At 43.0% G+C, this 13949-nt stretch overlaps 1 protein-coding gene across 1 annotated transcript in view; it reads right to left on the bottom strand.

The window, feature by feature from the left end:
- The window catches only part of TAFA1 (TAFA chemokine like family member 1), a 304009-nt gene that overhangs the window by 89974 nt on the left and 200086 nt on the right, over window positions 1-13949 (bottom strand). The gene's annotated exons all lie outside the window — the stretch shown is intronic.

Here is a 13949-nt window from a genome sequence, read left to right as displayed (position 1 = left end):
GCAGTGCTCTTAACAGTCCTATATGGAAAGAGACTATTACCTCTTGTTCTCTCACAACCTGTCTGTCATATAGCTTTTTTTTGCTTTTTTTTTCCAGGGCGGGGGGGGGGGGGGGGGTCCGCTATAACGGCTAGCTATTTTCCAGCATTAATACTTGAATACTTCTTTTCTGAGATATATTAGTTCACATTTTTATAGCTCCTTTCTGATGTTATTTCCTGGGACTATTTTTCCAATCTCACTGATCCTTTTTATTATTAGCTTTCTATCCTCAGTGGTATTTGTCACAACACTCAATTTTGATATCATTTGCAAAATGCAGTGGTCTCAGTAAAAGGCATCATTTGCCAACAGATGCCGCTGGGAAAGAGCAGTCAGCAAATGTTAATCTTCACTAGTGACCACTAGGCATCTCGAGAGAGAATTTTCTGCCAGGATATTGGCTCATTAGCCTAGTCTATCTCTATGAGCTAGTAACAGGACATCTTCGTTCTGTTATGATCTCTGCCACTCGCTACCTATGTAATCTTGGACAACTTCATGGTTTTTGTGCATCCATAACTCTCCCTGCCCAAGTGCTAGTTACAGCAGCAAACTCTATGGCAGGAACAGTCTTTCTTATACAATGCCAAGTGCAATGGAGCTCAAAGCCTCCGAAGAAATATTATAACAGAAAAAAGAGTTTGTTTCTTTTAGCGCTGGGGAGATGTAGCTGTGATTGTCCAGGAAAAAGGGAGAAGAAGGTCCCATGAAAGGTATCCCCCACAAAAGTCCTAACGCTATAGTTGGGAAGGACATAGGGAAACTTTTGGCTATCACTGACAAAGGGTACAGTGGTACCCAAAACCTTGTGTATCCCCCTGCCAACTAGACAGTTGGTGCAGTAAAAGATATCACACGCAAAAATCCTTGCCTCTCTTTTCTCTCCCAGAACGCTTTTTTGTTTTGTGGTCAGCCGTCTACGTTACGTTGGCCGGCAGTCATGGCATCACATTATCTATGTCCTTCTTTTCTTGCATTGTGCCCAAATAATTCATTAATTTGACAGATTGGTCAGGTTTTGGAAAAAAGGGAAGCCCGTTTTGTGTTGGATTTTTACATCTAGTGTGTCAGGGACTCTGATTAAGCAGGCCTGGCAGGGCTAAATACATGAGTTACCACACCTACCCCTGATCCCTGGCTAATGTGTTGGTGAGGTTCCCTGCAACCAGATCGGCTATTGAAAGTGCCATTCACCTGGCACCGGCTCTCTGACCCCTGGCTCACATCTCAGACTACATCTCTTGGATCTCCCCTCTCGGCTCCAGGAACCCGTGCCCCTGCCCTGCTTACCCCCTAGTTGCCCCCAAGACCTATTCACAGGCCCAGCTGCCTACATCCAAGACAAACCCTCACATAGTGCTCTAAAACTCTTTGCATAAAACATGCAAGAGGCACGATTTTTTTCCCCTTCATACCATTTGGAGAAGCTGCTATCGAGTCCGATAGAAGCATGCCGACAGTTACAATGGTTATCAAACAGATGGGCTTGTGAAGAGGAGGAGTAATTGCAACAATAATAGAAGAAGTGGATCTCATTAAGCCTGATCTATTTCTTAGAGAGATTAGCGTCTCTGGCAGTAAGTACAGCACAGAAACCCATAATAGGGTGAGGGCGGTATCTTATTTTCCAGTGGCACTGGCATCTCTACCACTAACTAACCCACAGTAACAAGAGGGAGCATAACCCAGCCACCATGTATCTACTACTGGCTCTGAACAGACTGACAAGAACATGCAATATCAAGAATACCTCTGAGGCAGGCCTGGTTGACAAACAGGTGTTCTCTCTGTAAGACAGTTTTCTTATTGATCTGTGCTAACGTCTTGCAAAAGTGAACAATCTCATTGCCATGTCAAAGGCTAACCATCTGTGAACAAGTAATGCAGCCAGAAAATCCATGATGCTGCATTAATAGCTGTACAATGTAAGTCTTATTTCAAGCTCTAAAACAAAGAGCATCTGAAAAGAGCTCATGTCCCATTATATTAGCATATCTAGAATAAATACCTACGCTTACATGCACTTCATGGGAATAAATTCTGTCGAAGGAAGGATTATGAAATATATTTACATATTGTATGCAGCAGGTGAGCAATTAAAAAGACTAGAAGTTCATATAATCCAGTCACTCCTTAGATAGTGCAGTCGTCTCTTCATTATCTCATCCATATTTAGCTGTGCTCTTATATAAGAAATGTAAACCGCTCTCCAATCTAGGGCTTAAATTTGCTCGTTACATCACTTCAATCCATCAGCAGAACAGGTCCCTTGCTTAATGCTGAGCATGTGTGCGAATACTTGTAGACTACCAGACTTCATAAATATCGCAATAATGAATGTCTACTTATAACCTATTGACATTTCAGATTTAGACTGAAAAGGCCATTCTCAGACTAGAGGTCATTTTGCAAGTCAAATAGTTTTCAGAAGGATGTGATCCTGGAATGAAAGTCTGTTGTCTGGTTGCCAAGCAGGTGCTCAATGACACCCCTGTGCTCCCTGAAAGCTAGCAGTCAGTTGTGAAGCGTAGGGTTCAGTCAAGTTCCCAACCTCTCTTATTAAAGCTGATTGGGTGCACAGATGAGGGCAAGGAGGGCAGTGCATTGCATTATCTCACAAGCAGGAAGGTGCCTTATTAGCATGACTAGGTTCCCAGGCTAAGTACAGAGAGTCAAAAAGCCAAAGACTGAATCGATTCAGTCTTCACAGGTTAATCTAAACCGCATAGATTGAACCAATAAACAAGTGAACAGACATTCACTTTTGATCTGGAAATGCAGCCACGTGCCTGCAGTGGCCCAGGCCAGAAGCTGGGGGGCGCTAGAGCAGCCCTCCCTGCTCATCTGGAGCAAATAGCTTGGGCTAAGGTGAGCCCATCCACCCTGAGAGGGGAGGTTTGTAGGGGAGGTGCAAAGCATCCTGGGATGCTGGGGGACTGAGTTAACATGAATCTGGAGAGGATCCGGGACAGAAGTTCAATAAACTGCTTTAACCTAAATCAGTTAAGTCTGATACTACATTCACCCAGGTTTATCTTAAACCAGTTTTGGTCACTTTGAAAGTGGTTTATGTGCACTGAACTTCTGTTGTGTTACAGATTTGAACCAGTTTCCAATCACTTATACCGGTTTATGTGTCATTTTTGTCCCTAGCCCTAGATGTTGGGCATAGTCAAAGAGTTAATAGGTTTTGTGGCTCTTTCTTCAGCGAGGAAGTGGTGTCTAGACAACCATAACAAACTGTATATATATGTTATCAGTATTCCAGCAGCACCTTTGAATTTGAACCTGGTTAGGCTCACTATTGCGTGAGGTCCTGCCTAAACACGTGATGAGAGGGAGACAAAGCTTCTGTCCCAAGGAGCTTACAACTCAAAAGACAAGAGAAACAAAAGTGGGAAAATGGGCAGCAAGACATGAAGTGACCTGCCCATGTTAGGAAGGGTCAAGAACAGTATCCAGGTGATCTGAATCCTGGCTCCGGCACCAGATCCACTCCACCATATTGCTTCCCATATATAATTTTTTTTAAAGGAAGTTACTGACTGTTGATTACATTGAGTGAACTATTGGTCTCTGTTTTCATTGCCGGGAATAAAAAAAAACATTCCCCACCACCCTGGAAGACTACCATCTCTGCAGATGCAACTCAAATTTTCACACAAGTATTTCTTATCATGAATGGTTTGTTTATTAAACAAGTTAGCATCTTGCATATGAGGAAAGCCATCCCTGCTATCCATTGTGCTCATTTCTTTTGTTTACAGAAGTTTCCACAAAGCGGTATCATTGATTGCATTTCTTTTGCACTACATTGGATAAAGACACTGTTGTACTAGAGAACAACAGCAAAAATACACTTTTAAAGACTATAACGTTGTCAATAATTTAGCAAACTTGTAGTTCTGTATTCCTTTCAACCTCTGAACTTGAGATAACCAACTGGCATTTCAGGATGCACATTTGCATACTCGTTTGTTTACTTTTCAATGTAATTAGCTTTTAAAGTATTACCAGAGAGCTGAACAAATGTAGCGTGTAGTCCCCAAAACAACACAACAGAAACTGTTTGCGTTTGAATGAATTTATTTCCCTGGTACCATACACGTATCAGCCGACTGAACACTTAATGTGAACATTAATTATACAAACAAAAGAAATGGCACAAAGCTGTTGTCTTTGTTAGTTTTCTTCCAAGATTAATCCTTGTTTGCGTTAGAGGTTTTGTGTCCTAAATAAATTACCAAATGTGACTGCTTCAAAAACAATGATACTTAAGATGATATAAAATATGTGCTGATCAATGCCCTGAACAAACAAGCTCCTAGCTGTTTCTGTTCACGTACTGACCCTCACTCAATAAATATTCCTTTAATCATGCTCTGAATTTCATCAGATGGTAGGGCATTAGCATGATGGAGGGTTGCTCAGAGCTCTTCCATCCCTTCTGCCTTGTTATTCAGCATAAGATCTTTTCCGTCAACTGCTGTTGGGTTTATCACTTGATGAGCAGACATGAATGGCAAACGCACAAGCATCAAGATGGAGAAAGAAGTTGGCTGTAGTGAAAATTATGGTAAAACTAAATTTGCAATATGTTTCTGCCTTATATATATAAAATCACATGGTAATTTTCAAGTGAGAAGAGCATGAAGCTAAATCTGGTGTTCTGGCCACAGGGTCAGGGTTAGACCTATGGTGTTCTGGTCCAGGGTCTTACTGTGGAAGACTTGTCCTAATGTAGCTGATTTGGGGGCTTAATCATGGTTTGTGGGGCTGATGGGGGCCCAATCCCAGTACATGGGGACCAGTTCATGGCACCTTATTGAGGTATGTGGGGCTCAGCAGAGTCAGCGCAGGCCCGATCTGCTGTCTGGGGATCGGCCTCATGCCATTTATCTGGCCTGAAGAGCCAAAAGCTTGAGCACTACTGGTCTAGTTTATGGTCAGGATCCTGAGTTTTGAAAGGCCTTTGTGCAATTGATCCTAGCTGCATGGGACCTTTTTTTTTTAATATTACAGCCATGGTAACCTGTGATAACCACATCTATTGTCAAGCAATAAGTGGAAGTTTGGCAGACCGAAAATTTAAAGAAGATGAATCAAGATTAGGAAATTGATAGCTAGACAGCATAACATGGCCAATTTAGAAGATCACATTTAGTGCTACAGAACCAGCAACCTATTACATCATATGGAGGTTATATTTGGTGTCTTTCAGTTAGGTTGCCTGTTGTCAGTAGGGAAAGACAACTGAAATATTGTTGTAATATGTAATTCGCAGAAGATGCGGATAAGCTATACCCAATATATAGGGACAACTGTAATTTGGGTTCCAGGGAATTTCATGGAAAGCCCAAAATGTAGCATTTCTTCCGAAGCCCCGGAAACCTGTGATTTGGCTGGAAATGGCCTGAAACTGCAGGGAAAAGGGAGGGCAGGGAAAAAAGTTGGAAAAAAAAACTGACCTGAAGCACAGAGAAGAAAGACAGCAGAGCCCTGGAAACACTGTGGAAGCCCCAAATGTTTCCAGGGACGGCCTAATACAGGCTGCGTCCCTGCTGGGGCTGAGCTAATCAGGTGACTTGATTTCCCCCTTTGGCAGGGAGCTTAAAAACCCTGCCCAGAACAAAGCAGGTAAGTACCCTCTGCCCTATGAGCTGTGAGTATAGGCATGGTAGGTGCCTTTCCCACAGCTGGGCATGGGGTGCAGAGTGCCCCCGTTGCAGGGGCTTCCCCCCATCTGGCACAGCCTTCCCAAGCCCCGCTTTGCTTTGCTGTGAATTTCCCCCTTCCCTTCTCAGCGGGGCAGGGCAGGGCTCAGGAGAGCTGTACCAGATGGGGGGAAGCCCCTGCAGTGGGGGCATCCTGCACCCCATGCCCAGCTGTGGGGGAAGGCACCTGGCATGGGTCTCCTAAGCCCCGCTCTGCTCTTCTGCACAGAGAAGGGGAGGGGGAAATTAGTACCCTCCTTTCCCGTGCAGCAGCAGAGCAGAGCAAAGCAGGGCTCAGGAGAGCCTGCAGCGGGCTGGGGGAAGCCTCTTCCCCACACCTGGCTGTGGGGGAAGTCACCCAGCAGTGGGGGGACCTTCCTCCCCTTCCCTCCCAGCCTCACCCTACTCATCCCACATCCAGCCAGCTAAGCAAAGCCTCAGCTGGGGTGATATAGTTGGGGTTGGTCCTGCTTTTGAACAGGGAGTTGGATTGGATGACCTGAGGCTCCTTCCAACCCTAAATCTCTATGATTCTGTGATTTCAGCATTTTGAAGAACAGCCTCTGTGCTGCTGTCAGTGGTAATCAGCCCCAAAGCAGGCTTCTGCAGCCAGAGGCGTAGGAGAGCTCACCCTGAAAAACACCTGAAATGGCTCCAGCCTGCAGGAGGCTTGCTTTTTCCCCCACCGGAGCCTAAATTACAGTGGTCCACACCAATATATGCACTTAACTCATGGAGGCACATTGAAGGTAGAATTGAAGTGCCTGTTTACTTTAAAATTCCCACTACAATTTCAGTTGGATATGATATTCTCTATGTTGTTCATCCTTCGCAAGCGAAGATGACCGTATCCAGTGGGGGTGGGAAGAGAGAAAGGAAGCGGGAAAGAAAAATGGAGGGAGAAAAGAGAAAGGGAGAAAGAGAGGAAAAAGGAAAAAGAAGAGAGAGGAGTGGGGGGTGGAGGCTAGGTGCGTGGGTATGCAGGTGACTTATAAACCCAATCTTTGCTCTGAGCAATCTGCTGCAGCAAGGGCAGAAAAGGGATGAGGACCGGACAGGAAAGGTCCTCATTTTCCTGGCCACACGCTTCCTCACTGCCTCTGTCGTGTGCCACTGCTCGAAGGCCAGTGCTGTGCTCTGGACCGATGACCTCCGGGATGGATGGTCACGAGAGATTTGCTCCCGTGACTTTGGGTCAATGGCAAAACTCTTTAGGGGCATCTTTAGGGTGTCCTTGTACCGCTGCTTTGGTGGGCCATGAAAGCGTACTCCATTCGACAGTCCGCCATAGAAGATTTTCTTCGGCGGGCAAGTGTCGGGCATTCTTGAAAGGTGGCCGGCCCATCTTAGCTGCACCAGTTTCAGTAAGGTGTGGATACTGGGAGGAGCTGATCTTCTGAGCACCTCGGTGTCTGGAATCTTCTCCTGCCACCTGACTGTTAGTATCTTTTGCAGGCAGCACAGGTGGAAGTGGTTTAGTTTCTTGGCATGACGCTGGTAGACAGCCCAGCTTTGCAGGTATAAAGGAGGGTCAGAAGAATGATGTCTCTGTAAACCATCAGTTTCGTGGCACCTCTGTGGTCCCAGGCTGACTTACGGAGTCTGACGAAGACCACGCTGGCTTTTGCTAGCCTCATGTTGACTTCATCATTGATGTGGGCAGCACGAGAGAACGTGCTGCCTAGATAGGCAAACTTGTTGATATTCTCTATATTCCAACTGTAATCTATCTATTGTTTTCCTGTGAACCTACACCTATGGGGTTAGAGGCAACTACATTATAACAATGATTCAAGTGCGTTCTACACATTCTTTTATCCAGCTCTCATGCATTTGGAGATGCTAAACTTTATGGGCCAAATATATCTTAGTGTAAGTTCACTGAAGTCATTGGAGTTATATCACAAAAGCATTTCCCCTGTTATATATGTAAAATTCCTGAGCACCATAGTACAAAAGGCAATATCAAAGTAGCATAAAAATAAAGCCCTGCATTTTTTTCCGAATACAGAAACAAAGAAATGTGCATTGTAAAGCAGCCCACATACACCTTGAAGGTAAGGAGCAAAAAGTCAGCCTTTGAAGAGCTCTTGAACATGCTTTTAGTTTGCAGGAAGCTGCTATACTCAACAGTCTTCGCTTGAACAACGGATTTTGCATAACATTTTCTCTGCAATCTTTAGTCTGTGAATTACTAAATGGTATGGCTTAACTCCCGCAAACAAAACAGTAGATGGCAGAAACATATTTAGAAGACAACCAAGACTAGGACATCACAAACAGTCTTCTTTTTCAGAAAATGCAAAGGAACAGGGCCCTTTTGGAGTACCTCATTTTGGGTACTCAGCTACTGAGGTATCAAAAAAATCACTGTTTTTTGAAAATGTTGGCCATAGCTACTGGTTTAATTTACCATAAAAATGGCAAATAGTGTCAATAAAACTGCAAACAATAAAGTCAATGCAGAAGAGGCATAAACATGGACACACTGGGTGTGTCTACACAAAATGCTACATCGCTGTAGTGACAAGCTATGGTGACAAAGCTCATCGTTATGCCGATGTGGCGTCAGTGGGCATGAGCCATGATGCCGTTGCTACTGTGCAGTAGCAACGAGCTCATTGCTACTGCGCAGAAGGGTTGGAAACAACCCATGCAGCGCCAGGGCGGCGCAGCATCGGCAGTTACTGCGCAGTCGGGTGCATGTATAGACGCTCCCATTGAATATTTCCTTGCTCTGTGTGCACAACTGTAGGAATAAGGCATTAAATTGACCATGAATAAATATGAGCACCTGATTAGAAGAGGGCTTCTAGTCAGAGAAGTGAGATGATACTAGAAAAATCAGAAAGGAGTAGAAAGGACAAGGCACTTAATTTCTACATGGAGCCTCATCACTTTATGAACAGATTATATGACAGAGTGTCTGCGATAGCCAGGGGTGGGACTCAGTGACCTAAAAAAGTCCTTCTGGTCCTACGTTTTGCAAAACAATGGCATGTTGAATCAGCATCAAGATGTTAGTGTTTCCATGATGCTGACACCCGGAAAGGGTTCCCCTGCCACCTTCTGGGCCCCAGTTTTCTTTATTAACTTCTACTTTCATGCAGGCAATCACTTCCCTCAACCTCCTTCGCTCTCTCTGCACTCCTACAGCCTTTTTCTTGACCTGCTCTCTCAGAAAACAACTCATCCCATCTCACTGTAGAATCAATATAGCGTGCTGGGATTTATTGTGCTTGCTACCCACCAGGCTGCCCTGGTGAACTCTCCTGTAGCTACTTTCCTAGGAGAGAAATTACACTTGTTGCTCTCTCCCCAAAACTTCTCCAAAGCATTTATTATCTGAACCAATGTAGCTCCTCTGTTAGCCTAGGATAACATCTAAAAATAGGCATCTCTCCAGCATTACTAAAGGCGTGGATGCAAATGGGTTAATAATCTACGGCACATCGAGCTATCTCAGTTTCAAAAGACCCATGAACACAAAACAACTCCTAAAAATGAGTTTAACCTGCCCCAGCAGTGGCAAATGTATCCGTGGACTGGATGTAACAGGGCTAAGTATGTCATATTTCCAAATGCACTACTGCTCGCTTGTCTGTGGCTGTTACTGTGCCATTTGCTCCAGGTGTTAAGAAACACTTAAAAGATCTCCAGGTCCATTGCTAAGAGGGTTTTAAATATTAGCTGATCTGTAACATAGGAATTGCCAAACCAGATCAGACTAACTGTCCATCATCTTCAGTGACAGGTTCAATATTAAGCGCTTCAGAAAAAAAATACAAGAAACCCCTAAATTGGAAAATTATGGAAGAGTCTGCCCAGAGGGGAACCTTATGCCTAACCCCTGTCAGTTTGGGGTTGGTTTATGTCCTGAAGTATGCTGGCTTTTATTCCTTGTAAAAGATTTTTAATCCTATCTAATGCGAGGATGTTCTCATTATCCATAAAAATGTCCATATCATTCTGTGCCCCTGACCTCAATGATACCTTGTGGCAATGAGTTTCATATAAATTATCCTATGTGAGTTAAAAAAAAAAATGCCCCAAAGTCCTTCTTATATGAGTTTCAAAATGTCACTGTCTCCTTATTCTAGCATGAGAGAGTGAGTAGAAGTTCCCAGATACACTTTCTCAAACCCTATTCGTTACTGTTCACATTTCCATCATGTCTCCACTAATTCATGCCAAACCTAAATGCTCCATCACTACTTTTTCACAAGGAAATATTTCTCTGTTGTTTTTTTTTTTGTAGCCTCCCTGTGAACCACTCTTTATTTCTACAATGTCCTTTTTGAGATAAGTGACTAGAAACCACACGTTTACCTAAAGACTCCTTATTATCATCCACTTCAAATCCTTATAGGACACAACCACAAAGGCAGAACTGAGACACCCTACGAATAAACTTCAGGTTTTTATCTATAGAGGTGATGGCATTGCCAGTGCTCTACTGCTGCAGTATTTTCACCAATGGGCTTAGTGGCTCGAGTTAATTTGGAAACCAGCACTGAATATCAATTACAGCACTTCTTCCCATTTTCTTGCAATTCACCACCACCCAAAACGGTCTACAATCATGCTTCCCATAACCCTTATCTTCTTTGGTCCCCATGCAGGTCCTCAGAGTCTAAAGCACCTTGAAGTTACTATCATAGGAACACTATGAACATCTAGACAAAGTGCATTAACCATCCTCCATGAAGACCAGCTCAAGAGCTGAGAAAACGTGAGATGCCCATGGCGATAGCAGATATCTGCCCAATAGAAACCAAACATGGACCAACAATTCCTTTCACATAAGTAGTCAAGCAATTATCAGGTAGTAAGGACATTGGGTTCTGACCAGTGCAGACCTGAGTTTTACTGACAACCTGGAGGTGGAAAACATCCGTATTTTTCAATCTACTCCACTCAAATATTTAAAAAATCAAATTGCCTTACTCCGTCCTTTCTACTTATCAAATCTCCCTTTATATTTCCTTAATGCTTTTTATTTCCCTTCTTTGCAGACTGACAAAAGTCATCATTAAAATCTTTGTGAAATCCCATACCAGGTAAACATAATACATTATTTATATCTACTAACGATCCATAAAGAAAATATATCCAATGCAACTGAAGCAAAAAGCAGGTGTAGCATGAACTGAACTAACATAGCTAATGTTAACATAGAGTGTAATAATAGTAAAATATAACCATGTTAGTCTTGTCCTGTAAGCAACTTGAAAACTCCATTTTGTGTCCTTGTGCTTGACGTAAGTGAATGAACTCTGCATAGCCTTTATGTATGAGTGTGTGTAAAAGGGTGAATGGTGAGAGAATGGCAGGGGAGAGACAGGAGAAGAAAATTTAACTGTTTATGTAAGCAATAAGGCGCCAAATGTGACTTACTGGCCAGTAACTAACTAACAAACGGCTGAAGAATCCCTTTGATACTCGAGGGCACAAGGGAGACAACAGAAGAAACAATTCTACCAGACGGGCAACAAAAACACTCCAAGGCTCAGCTAAGCTGAAGACAAAAGACGAACAACCGCAAACACAGAAGCTGGGTATAAAAAAACCCCAAAGCACTGAAACCAAAGATACCAATCCCTATAAAAGAACACTTTGAAAATGCCAAGTTGGTTGAGTCTCTTTCTCTACTGCTATTTCATCAGAGCACAGATGCATCTGTTCACCCCACTCCAGTTGTTATCTTTAAATCTGCTATCTTCACATCATCATCATCTACTCAATAAGCCCGGGTTGGCCACCCTGGGCTGATACTGAGCAACTATTGCTGGTAACTATATCTAGTGTGTGTGTAGATGAAGTGGTAGTTTTGTGTATGTGTATGCCTGTGTGTAATGATGTGTATGATAATTTGTGTGTGTTTGCATGAATGGTGTGCCCGAACCTCTATGTCTAACACATGTAATCAGTAAATGCGACACCTTGCCTTATCCCCCTTTATAAAGTCTAGCTCGTGATTTGTGCAATTGGCAATTTGTGTAACACAGGTACTTCCTGCTAGCTGTAGTCATAAGTTGCTGACACTCTCTTTAGTTAAGGACAGAGTTTAAAGTCCTACTTTGTTTCATTGCCTTTGCTACTGTTTTAACATTCACAAACTTTCCATTATTTACTCATACTATTTGATACGATGGCATTATTTCACACTTTGTTGGCTACCCAAATATAAGGGATTTTAAAACTAGGAGGAGATGCTTGCAACAAAAAATAACATCCCGACAAAACGTGAAGCATGATAGCATAGCATCCATATTTTCGGTTGGGACTGTACATGTCAGCTTGCAAAAACTCTCAGTGTGCATGAACAGGCTGGACAATTGTGCACATCAGTTGCCATTTGTGTCTAATCACCTGCTTTGTGCACACATGCAAATTAGTGTATACAAGCACAGGGATTTTACACATGCTGTCACTGGACCCGTTGGAGACAATTTGTCCCAATAAGAGACAGGCATCCCAGTTCTGTAATCCATGGGTTTCAAAATAGGGTCTTGAATGACCACATTAGAAAACGCATTTTAGCACAGTTCACCCAAGGAAATCATGCCCTATATAACTTACACTCCACTACTTTTACTGAATTGCTAAGCAACATTCAGTATTGTGTACTGTATATCCCGTGTTCTACTATTACTGCTAGAAGCTTCACAAATTTAATCTCCAGAGTAGCGATATTTCAGAAACAGTTGTGAATCGAGGCCATTGTGGGAAGCCTGTGCATTATATCTGAAGTGGCAGAGTGTGAATATTTGACATCGGGCTTTTTGTGTGGAAGCTTAAGAATTTTATTCACGGAAAACCTATTCTGCTGAATACCATCCATGCCTACAAGGTATTGTATGTCACTAAGGGATATGTCAATGCCTTTCTACAACACCGCTTGATTCCTGATGCCAATCAAAGAGCAAATGGAGAAAAGATAAAATGCTATTACCCTTGTAGATTTTTTTAAAAACATGCCTTAGACTGTGGATAAGAGATGTTGATCCTCTTCCCATATACGGTAGCAGGTTAATGCCCTTATGCATGGGCCTCTTCACAAAGTAGCTCCTGTCCATTTTTATTTTCCTTTTGAACTCAGCAGGCCAACTGTCCTGTACAGCAAGGCTGATAAACATTTGTACCTCTCGATTCAGCTTCCAAGTCCAACACGATGTCCAAGGCTGTGGAAGCTGATGGAGAAGGAGTTTCTTCTTGCTGTGCATAACATTATCAGATTGATTGTCTGATGCACTAGCATAATTCCCAGGTAAAACAGAGGGTTTTTCTTCAAGATCCCTGTAGTGTTCTATTAAGCTTTTTAATAAAGAGGAACGATGGGACTAGCTGTTTCTAGGACCTATACAGGAGCAACGGCAGTGATAATGAGCAATTATTTGACAACGTGTGAGGAAAAAGCAGAAAGGAGGAGGAAAGAAAAGCAGAGAACAGGAGCAGTGGGATGATACACTCTGAGGACATGGTTATTTTGGGCCTTGACTTGGTTCCCAAATGCTTTCAGCATCTTCATGCCTTTAACATCTGATACAAGGCCCATGCCAGCGCCTTTCTAAGTTGCTGCTCAGGACGTAGTTCAGCTGATAAGAAAATGAACTTATCATCCAGAATAGCACCCAACCGGTCTTCCTTTTCCACAAAAATATTTTAGAGTGATATTTTGGCCCAAAGGAAATAAATAATGAAAATCCCAGTAGGATCAGGATTTTGCTGCCTGCTTTATGATATGCAACTGAAACGACCAGTTTCTGAAACTTGGGATTTCATGAAAACAAGATCCCTTTCCTACCAGGTATTCAAACCCACCTCCAGCTCTGGCAGTGGACTTCGCATCTTCTTATGCCAACAGGTTAACAACATTTAAGATCACAATATCACACTTTCTCCTTTTGTAGTCTTAGTCTCATTTGTCTCCTAATTACAGGAATGCAACCCATGTAAAAAATTCTGAAGTGCAATGCTAGGGACCTAGTTCTCTCCTTGACTGAATGGCCAAAAAGCCATTTTTCCTCATGTATCTCCCCCCCTGGTATAATTTCCCCAAATTAGACAAACATCTGTGTTTTCCTTTGGGCATTAATTTACCAGCAAAGCAGTGGTGGAAAAAGAAAAGCAGATGAAATAAGAAGTTCAAAGGGATGCTCACCACCAGATCAATACGTCTGCCTGTTGGAG

This window comes from Alligator mississippiensis, chromosome 12 (genome assembly GCF_030867095.1).
Source record: "Alligator mississippiensis isolate rAllMis1 chromosome 12, rAllMis1, whole genome shotgun sequence".
Lineage (NCBI taxonomy): Eukaryota > Metazoa > Chordata > Crocodylia > Alligatoridae > Alligator > Alligator mississippiensis.
This window is presented reverse-complemented; position numbering and strand designations above follow the sequence as displayed.